The 10,469-nt window shown below is 37.7% G+C and overlaps 1 pseudogene; it reads right to left on the bottom strand.

Moving 5' to 3' along the window:
- The window catches only part of LOC102861740, a 15,554-nt pseudogene extending 11,184 nt beyond the window's left edge, over positions 1 to 4,370 (bottom strand).
- Positions 4,371 to 10,469: the final 6,099 nt, after the last annotated feature.

The raw sequence follows: 10,469 nt of genomic DNA, 5'->3' as shown, positions 1-10,469 counted from the left end.
AGGAGTTTGAAACAACCCAGGTGCCCATCAACAAACGAAAGGGTAGAGAAGCTGTGGTATATTCACACAATGGAATACTATGCTGCATTGAAAAATAAGGAACTCATTCAATATTATTCAAAATGGGTGAGCCTGGAGGACATTATGCTGAGTGAAATATCTCAGTCGCAAAAGGACAAATATTGCATGGTGCCCCTGCTGTGAAATGGGACTGATATCAGGGTGCGGGTAAGACTGAGAAAACTGGATAAATTTTGTATACTGCACTGAAACAGATGAGGGACTGAATAATTTAAAAGCGATGTATGATAGGGTATTATGGTTATCAGAGGAGTCCACAATTAAGGTTGCATAGTGGAATGTACTTGGGGCGGTGGGAGGGGTGCGGGGGCATTGTGTACCAGGGAGGGAGTCTTTCTTTTACTTTTGAAAGAGAGGAGTGAGCTGGGGGTGTGGGGGGAGAGGGCTGGGCGGGGAGAGAAGTGCAGCAATGAATGAATGGAAATCCAAATTCTCTCTAAGTGTTCACTAAAATGATATATTAAAAGACATGATTGTGAATGTATTTCTAACCAGTACAGGAAGAAAGAGGATATAAATAAAATACAACCATTAAGTTGAAATAAATAAGAATTTCTAGGCAGTCACTGTTTATGGAGGTTGATATTTCACCAAAACTGATATAAAGAGAAAGGAAAAAAAATAATAAATGTAAAGAAATTCCTGTCTTGTTCCTCTGAGTATCACTTACCGGGAAAGACAGAGAGTAATCCTAATATTTAGAAGCAGGAGTGGCACCCACTTCTTAAATAACATGCCTCTGGTAAATCTATGAACTTTGATAAATGACAATAGTTATAGGAAGCCTTCAGGCCTTTTGTTCATAAGGTTGCTATAAGTCCTACTTGACTCACCGGAAATCAACAACAACAATCCTTATATAAATTAATATTTCAACCAATATTGCCAATAGCAAACAGGGAAAAAATTAAGGTTGTTATAAAGATTTTATAACCTTGCTAAATACCTAGATTATAATCACCTTCAACATAAAGGAAAATATACTGCCCAAACACAGAAAATAAACATGAGAACTAGAATCTACAGTTAAGTAAACAAAAAAAGAACTGTAAGCCACCCTCCCCCAGGAACTCTGCACAATTGTTTTAGATAACGTTTCTTCTTTTTTTGGTAACCTAAGTCTCCTATATGGATTGAGGCTCAACATCAAGAAAACAAAGAGTCTCACGACTGGGCCAATTGGTAGCATCAGTATGGATGGTAAAGAGATTGAGATAGTTAACAGTTTTAGTTTGCCTGGCTCCACAATCAACACTATTGGTAACAGCAGCCAGGAAATCAAGAGACAAATTGCATTGGGAAAGTCAGCTGTGAGGGACCTCTAAGAGTACTGAAGAGCAACGACATCAGGCTGGAGACTAAGGTGTGCCTGATCCAGGCTATTGTCTTTGCAATTACATACTATGCATCGGAGAGTTGGACAGTGACTAAAAAGAGAATTGATGCCTTTGAGCTGTGGTGCTGGAGAAGAGTGTTGAATATACCATGGACTGCTAGGAGAACAAACAGGTTTGTCCTAGAGAGAGTGGAGCCAGAATGCTCCTTGGAGTCAAGGATTCTGAAGCTTCATCTGACATACTCTGGGCATGTTTCAAGGAGGGACTGATCCTTGGAGAGGGACATCATGTTTGGGAGAGTGGAGGAATGGTACAGGAGAGGAAGATCCTTGAGGAAATGGATTGATTCTGTGATTGGAGCCGTAGGAATAAGTATGTCGGAGACTGCGAGGTTGGCACAGAATAGAGCAGCATTTAGGGCTCTTGTACATAGGGTCGTTATGAGTCGCAAGTGACTCAATGGCACGTAACAACAGCAACAACAACAACAACATGCCCAAAGCATGAGAGACAAAAGCATCACCATCTTTGCCTCTCAGGAGCACACTGGTTGCACTTTTTCCAAGACATGTATGTTTCTTCTTTTGGCAGTCCATAAAATATATCCAGAGAGTTTACTAAATCATACATTGGTATTTACTTTATCCTTCTGATTATGTTTTTGTGTAGAGCATTGCATATCATAGACATAACACTGTTTACTGAGTAATACCCTACTCCCCAGGGTAGAATCAGTGTCTTTTTCTTCACATTTTCACCAATCATTATAGAAAAGGCTTCTAATTTTCACAATCTGATGATGCACATCTGTGCAAATGAAATTATTATGGTTTTCCTTTGCATTTCTTTGATGGATGGTGAATATTTACATAATTTTCCATATATTCAATGACCATTTATTTTCCTTATGTGTATTGTTATCAGGAATTTAATTGTGTCTCTCAAATTCATTTTTGTAATCATATAATGTGGGCAACAGATTGAATACTTGCCTAGTTTTTCACTATCCTTATATGTTTATATAGTTTTAAAAAACTTTCCTACTCCTTCAAAAAAACAAAAACAAAAACAAAAAAAATCTTTCCTACTCCAAACAGGAGCTCTAGTGGGATAATCTTTAGAAAGTTATGCTGATAATTCAAAGACCATTTGTCTTTGGCAATTCAAATACAACTGTCAATCTTGAGAGAAAGATGAACAGTCTTTTCTTGTTACAATTTAAGGAGCTGTGATGACCCACTGCTTAGGGAGTTTACTGCCTAGAGGGCAATTTGAATCCACCTGTGTCTCCACAGCAGAAAGATGATCAATCTCTTCTGAGATTTATAGCATCAGAAACCAATGAATCAGTTCTGTCTCTTTCTAATAAGTTTGAGTTTTTTACTGCAAAATATATTCCTTTAATGTTTATATGGTTTTCTTCTCAAAGTTTAGATCTACATAGTTAAATTGAAATTTAATTTTGTGAATGTATGGTTTAGATTTTAATAGGTAGTTTATTATTCCCATATCATTTATGGAATTCCGAACTTTGATTCTTAACTTGAAATATCACTTTACCATTTGTTGACTTTTTCCTCTCTATTTCTCTGCATGATTGTTTCCAGTTCAGTTGTACTGATATGTGTCTATTCTTGTGAAACTGCTATGATTTTTATAATGAGAACTTTCTTTTATATTTTGTCCTCTTCATTATGTAATTTTTCAGGCTGTCATGAACCTTCTTGATAATTTATTCTTTAATATGAATTTGAAAACCATTTTATCAAGGGGTACTGATTGGCATTATATTTTAATTCATAAACTAATTTGAGGAAATAAGCCAATAATTTCTTATTTGAAAAAAATTCAAGCTATTTTCTTCTCTTCCTTCAGCCCACTTTATGTTTTAACTGGACTATTCACAAAGCAGTCAGCAGGGGGATGTAGAAGCAAAGGAGAAACACATGCTTCTTAAGAGATCCATTAAAAAGTGCAAGAGTGGAGAGAATGAGTCTTCTGTAGACTATTTTGGATAGGCAAAGGTGATATTTTCACATCTGTGGACAAAATTTTAAAAATGGATCCCAGAGACAGTAAATAACTTGTTTCTGAAGAAAAGTCTGTGCAGAGATGACATGGAGTCCATGCTTTCCCATACCAAGTGAGTGGAACATTCTCCTCACAGTAGATTCCCAATTTCCCATTTCTGTGTTTTCACAGAGGAATAAAATAGAAGTAGGAAATAAAATGTAAAGCAAGCGCATAAAATACTCAAGATCTTAACACCACATTCTGTGTCTGGGTAACTATAATGCCTGTGAAAGTTTGTATTTTTCCATATCTCAGTCATATCTGTGTTTTCTCTCCTAACATCGTTCTCATATCCCATCTGGATGGCATTCCTGATACCAAGTTGCCTCTCATATTTATACCTTTAATCAGTTCTTGTTGTTGTTAAATGCTGTCGAGTTGTAGGCGACTCATAGCGACCCTATGAACGAAACTCCTCAACACGTGTGTGACTTTCATCCTTTCTCCAGGCTCATAGGGTTTCCCCATGCAAGCTATTATGGAAGTGGATGCCACTCCTGCTTCCAAGCTTGTTTTAATCAGAGAGCGCCACCAAACACTGTCCATCATGGGTGACCATTAATGCATTTGACACATCAGTGTCACAGTGTTCAGCTTCACAGCAACCACAAGTTACCTCTGTAGGGCAAGTGGACACACCGGGGCTATATAGGACCTAGAAGAATGTTTGAATAGAAATAATGAAAAACAAGATTGACATTTCTGTATTTTACCATTCCAGCATGTCCAAATGCTGGCAACCTCTGGGCCACAGACTTCCAGTTCATCTGGGAGGTCCACTCTGCCGACACCCACTTGTGGCAAAAAGAAAACCACAAGCACCCGAGCGTTCCATCCTGGCCTCTCTTCCAGAAGCCAGAGGCCCCTCCGGAGTGGCATATGAGGAATAAATTGTTTTTGTTGATCAGATCTAGAGAAAGTGGGAAGAAACAATCAATATTATTGTTCATGGATGGAGTAGTAGGTTTAAATGTGAAGCTAATTGGGACTCGGAAGCACAGAACTTCTGGGTAGGATGGACATGATACTGAGGGTATGGGGCACTCAGACATGGTTCTGATAATAAACTATATCTGACTACCTGGCAGAACGAGGTTTAAGTTCACTCAGGGGCACCTTAGAAGAAATGCCAAGTTACCCTGATGGCCAATCTTTGTACCTAGTTAGTGTCCTGGTTTAGAGAGTTCTGCATAAGTCACTCATAATCATCTATTTTCTGTCTGTGACCTAAAGATTAATTACTAACAGGAGCAGTTAATAAAATGACAAGAATATTGCTATGACAATTCACTAGCTAGTAACCATATAACCATTTCACTGACCTCATCTAAACAGTATTTACTTTAAGCCTACCCAGCCACATTTCTGGTCCTTGGAGAGGGACATTATACTTGGTAGGGTTGGAGGGACAGCGCAGGAGTGGAAGGCCCTCTATGAGGTGGATTGATTCAGTGACTGGGGTAATCGGGATGGGTGTGTCAGAGGCAATGCGATTGGCACAGGACAGAGTAGGGTTTAGGGCTGTTGTACATAGGGTTGCTATGAGTCGCAAATGACTCGACAGCACATAACAACAACAACAATAGATTGAACAGTATGCTCAAAAAATTTGTGTTGTGAATTCTAACCTCCATTACTGTGGTTGTAATACAATTTGGGCTGTCTGTTTATGTTAATGAGAGAGCATTAGTGTAAGAAGAATCTTCAAATTTTCTTTTTAAAGATAGGGAGGAGATTGAAAGCAAGAAGGCAAGGACAGGTGAGGAAAGAAAGATAGCTGTCAAGCCACATGAAGATTGCTCAAGAGCAGAAGCTAAAAAAAAACTTCCTCCAACCTGATGCAGAAAGTTTTCTCTAGAGCCCAGATCCTGAATGCAGATTTGTAGCCTCTTAAATTGTAATAAAGTTAACTTTTTAATGCCATAAAATGTGTGGTAAATGTGTGGTCAACCAGAAGGCATAGTAAATTATATTATTGCATTTTCCTCTTATTTATTGATAGCAACCTTGCTCATCTGACTTGTCTGGCCAATGAACATAACCAAAAGTTAGGTATTACTTCTGGGTGCAAGTTTTGGGGTTGAGCATTTTCTGCACCACATTCCCCCATGCCTCCAGACCCCAGCACAATAGAGATGTTCCACACAAAAGTTATTTTGTTTCTCTAGGCTCAGAGAGTAGATAAACACTTGGTATACACGGAAAGGACACTGCAAGCAAGTATACCTTTGTTTGTAAGCAAACTTTTTTGTAGCATAAAAGACAGGTGAAAGTTTTTAACTTACACTACCTTATAGAAGGGACTTCTAGTGGCCTAGTGGTCAGGATTTGTGTTGCCAACCCAAAGGCATACATTTTTAATCCACCAGCTACTCCATGGTAAAATGGGAATTCTTCTACCATGCAATTTACTGCCTCTGAAAATGCACTAGCAGGTCAGCCATGGGTCAGTTCTGATTCAATGGTACATAACAGCAACCTGTATAGATAATATGGCATTTCTTCTATTCTTAAGGAGAAAAATCAAGTGGAAGAAAGGCTTCCAACCTTCCTTCACCCCTCCTGCCCCCTTTCTAAAGGAAAAGATTGCCTGTGGAGAGGAAATTAATCTAGAGCATTCACTCCTATAAATATCTCCCTAGGACCTGTCTACTATGAAAAACCACAATTCTTTGCACACAGTTGTACGACAAGGCCCCTGGGTAGCTCCAGAATTGTCCAGTACTGTCACTGAGTTGATTGGTAAGGTTTTCTAGTATGAAAGTGGAATATGAAGATGTTCAGTACAAACAAATATCTAAGACAATCTAGTTTTTGTTACAGATAAGGATGATGGCTTAATCTCTATACTTGACTTTTTTGTTCAGTTTTTATATTTGAATTTGGAAAATAGTAATATATATTTATCCCCTAAGAAATCAACATACATTTCCAGCATCTCAGTCCAGTACACCTATCTTATCACAGTGCATCAAAGACACTCTCACAAATGTTGTTGGGAGATCCATAACTCATTCAGAAAGACTAGAGGCACAACTTGACAAGCCAAGGATGATATACGTTGTTACTGGACTGATCCTAGGAAGAAGAACTAGCCTTTTACTGGAATAAAGTGGGATGCTGCTTGTGCTCCATTAAGGTTTGGAAGCCATTGATACTTTGTCCTTTAAATCAAACAAATTACTTTTAGCTTTGTTTCTACACTCTACTTAACCTATAGAGTCATTCCACAGTGAGATTCAAAAATTTGAAATAAGAACTTGAAAACTTCATAAGAATAAAAATAGAAATAGAATATAACAAATCTGAACTTAAAGATCATATCAAGAACAGCTTTAGACGCATTTAACACTAATGACTAATGATCAGATGAGTTGTGGAATGATATCTGAAGAAAGCAAAAGATCGTTAAAAAGAAAATATCACAAACGAATATCAGAACATCTCCTGACACTTGTTCTTGAATGTGAAGAAGCTAAGAAATGAAAAAGAGAGCTGAGGAGATGATTTTAAAGGGCAGTTTGAGAAGAAAAAGCCACATTTAACAAAATATGCTAAGACCAGAGGCTAAAATTCTTCTCATGCAAGGAAAAGCCGGATAATGAATTAGGAATTCCAAAGTTAATTTAATGTCTTTATTATGATGCTGGTAAGGAATATGGAATTTATAATTGTCAAAAGAACAAACCTATCCTGGAAGAAGTGTAGTTATAATGTCCTTTAGAAGCAAGGATGGCCAGTATCTTTGACTTATATTGTATGAGGGGCTGGGAAAAAAGGGAAAACCTTTCATGAGAAGGACTGACATAATAATTTCAAGGTCTATAAGTCAGAGAATACCAGAAGAACGTCTATCTGTGTTTCATTGATTATGCAAAGGCATTTGACTGTGTGGATCATAGCAAACTGTGGCTGACTCTCTGAGAAGAATGGGAATCCCAGAACATTTAATCATGCTAATGCGAAACCTATACTTGGACCAAGAGGCAGTCGTCAGAACACAGCAGGGCAACACTGCATGGTTCAAAATTGGGAAGGGTGTATGCCAGGGATGTGTCCTGTCTCCATACCTTTTCAACCTGTATGCAGAGCAGATTATCCAAGAGGCTGGTCTCTATGAGGAGAAGCGTGGCATCAGGATTGGTGGAAGATCTACCAACAATCTTCCATTTTTGAAGTAATGGTCTTATACAATAGTTGTCCTTGCTAGTTGAGATTGAGTTAGTCACACAACATAATTCTCTTTAGCCTCTTCCATGTTACATAATATTTTTCAAGATCAATGCCTCTGAGTGCTCCGCAGTATTCCATCATGTACCACATCATGAATGTACTACAATTTCTCAAGCCATCCCTTTGTTGATGAACGTTTTGGCTGCTTCCATTTTCTTGCTATTGTCAATAATGCTGCTATGAACATTTATTACTTGTTATCCTATTAAACTTTGTCACTGCTACAGGAGTGAGATGGTATCTCATTGTGGTTTTAATATGCATCTCTCTTACTGCTATTGATTTTGAGCATCTCTTCATGTGTCCATTGGCCATCTGAATGTCTTCCTCTGAAAAGTCTTCCCATGTCTTTGGCCCATTTTGTAATTGCATTTTCAACTGTTTTCTTGTGGGTGTTCTGTAGCTTTCTGTAAACTACTTTTATGAGACATTTGTCTGAGATAGCATTGCCAAATGTTTTCCTCCCATCAGTAGATTTTCTTTTTGTCTTATTGAAAAATTTTTTTATGCACTCAGAGATTTAGTCTTTAAAAGGTCCCATTCATTGATGTTATCCTCTCTTGGTTGTGCATTTCTGGCTGTATTTGCCAGTCTCTTTGTACCATAGTCTAGTGCCTTCTAAGTTTGGTCCACTTTTTTCTTTCATGATTTTGGAATGCATTGAACATTCAGATTGTAGGACTGTCATTTTGACTATTTTGAGTCTTTTTATCCATAAGCAGGCAATATTTTTCTATTAATTAAAGTCTTTTATAATTTCTTAGAGTAGTGTTTGGTACTTTTCTTTCTAAAGGTCTTTTGTGTCTCTAGTTTAAGTTTGCCCCCAAGTATCTCAATTTGTGGCTGGCTATTGTAAATGAAATTGCTTTCTTAGTGTCCCTTTCTGTGTCTCCTTTGTTACTACAGAGGAATCCCACTGATTTTTGTATTGTGATCCTGTATCCTGCTCTTCTACTAAATTGGTCTACTAGATCTAAGAGGCATTTTTGTGGTTGAATCTTTGAAGTTGTCTGTGAACACTATAATATTGTCTGCATATAGAAAAAAATTTACAAACTCTTTTCCAATTAGAATGTCTCTTATTTCCTTCTTTTGTTGTAATGCCCTAGCAAGTATTTCCAATACAGTATTAAAGAGGAGTGGTTAAAGTGAATGCTTGCCTGATCCCTGGTCTCAGGGGGAATGCTTTTAGTCTTTCTCTGTTGAGGATAATGTTAGCTCATGATTTTGCTTATATGCTTTGCCCATTTTAAGAAAATTCCATTCTATTCTTATTTTGTGGAATTATTTAATTGGAAAGGAATGCCGGATTTTGTGGGAATTTTCTTCTATTCCTATTTTTCTGAGTGTTTTGATCAAGAAGGGATGTTGAATTTTATCAGAGGCGTTTTCTTCGTTAATTCATGTGAATTTTGGGTTTTGCTTTGTGATGAATTAAACTGATTGTTTTTCTTATGTTGAACCATCCTTGCATATCTATTACAAATCACACTTGGTCATGATGAATTTTATTTTTAATACACTGTTTAGTTATATTGGCCAGAATTTTGTTAAGGATTTTTTCCACCCATATTCATGAGAGATATTGGTTTGTAGTTTTCTTTTTTTGATATTAGTGTTATGCTTGCTTCATAGAATGACTCTGAGAGTGTTCCTATTTTTCAAAATAATTTAAGTAGGATTGGTGATAGTTCCTCTTTGCATGTTTGATAGAATACAACCATGAAGCCACCAGGGCCAGGACTTTTTTAGCAGGGAGTCTTTTTATGACCTATCCAATTTCTTCTTTTGTATTGAATCTGTTCAAGTGTTCCATGTATGACACTTTGTAAAGGATGTGTCTAAGAATTTGTTGTCTATTTTCTCTAGATTTCTAAATTTATCCGAGTACATTGTTATTATTTTTATGTGCCGTAGAGTCACCTGCGATTCATAGTGACCCTATGTACAACAGCTCTGAAACATGCTCTTCCTGTACCAACTTCATTGTCTCCAACACCCCTACCATTATCCCAGTCACTGCATCAATCCATCACATCGATGGTCTCCCTCTCTTTCTCTCTCCATCCACCCTTCCAAGAATGATGTCCCTTTCCAAGGACCAGTCCCTCCTTGCAACATGCCCAAAGTATGTCAAATGAAACATCAGAATACTTGCCTCCAAGGAGCAGGCTGACTTCACTCTCTCTAGTAAAAAACTCTTCGTTCTCCTGGCAGGCGATGGTATATTCAACACTCTTCTCCAGTACCACAACTCAAAAGCATCAATTCTTTTTCTATCATCCTTAGTCATTGTCCAGATTTCTAACACATAGCAAGCAATTGGAAAGACTATGGCCTGGATCAAGTGCACCTTAGTCTCTAGACTGACGTTGTTGCTTTCCAGTATTCTGGAGAGATCCCTTGTAGCTCTTCATAATCTGTTATTATCTACTTAATTTCAACTGGGTCTGTATGACATCACTTTATTTATTACTTATTCCAGTTATTTTTGCCTTCACTTTCTTTACTGTCGTTAATTTTGCCAATTTTATTGTGGTTGTTAGGTGTTGTTGAGCCAAGCACAACTCATAGCAACCCTATGGAAAAAAGATGTGAACCCTGCTCTATCTTGCACCATACTTACACTTCCTGTCACACAAGAGCCCATTGCAGCAGTCACTTTGTCAATCCACCTGGTTGAGGGTCTTCCTCTCTTTTGCCTACCCTCCACTCTTTGCAGCATCATGTCCAAAGTTTGTGAAG

The sequence above is a fragment of the Elephantulus edwardii genome, unplaced genomic scaffold, assembly GCF_000299155.1.
Source record: "Elephantulus edwardii isolate Elephantulus edwardi_28Jun2011 unplaced genomic scaffold, EleEdw1.0 scaffold00425, whole genome shotgun sequence".
In the NCBI taxonomy this organism is placed as follows: domain Eukaryota; kingdom Metazoa; phylum Chordata; class Mammalia; order Macroscelidea; family Macroscelididae; genus Elephantulus; species Elephantulus edwardii.
This window is presented reverse-complemented; position numbering and strand designations above follow the sequence as displayed.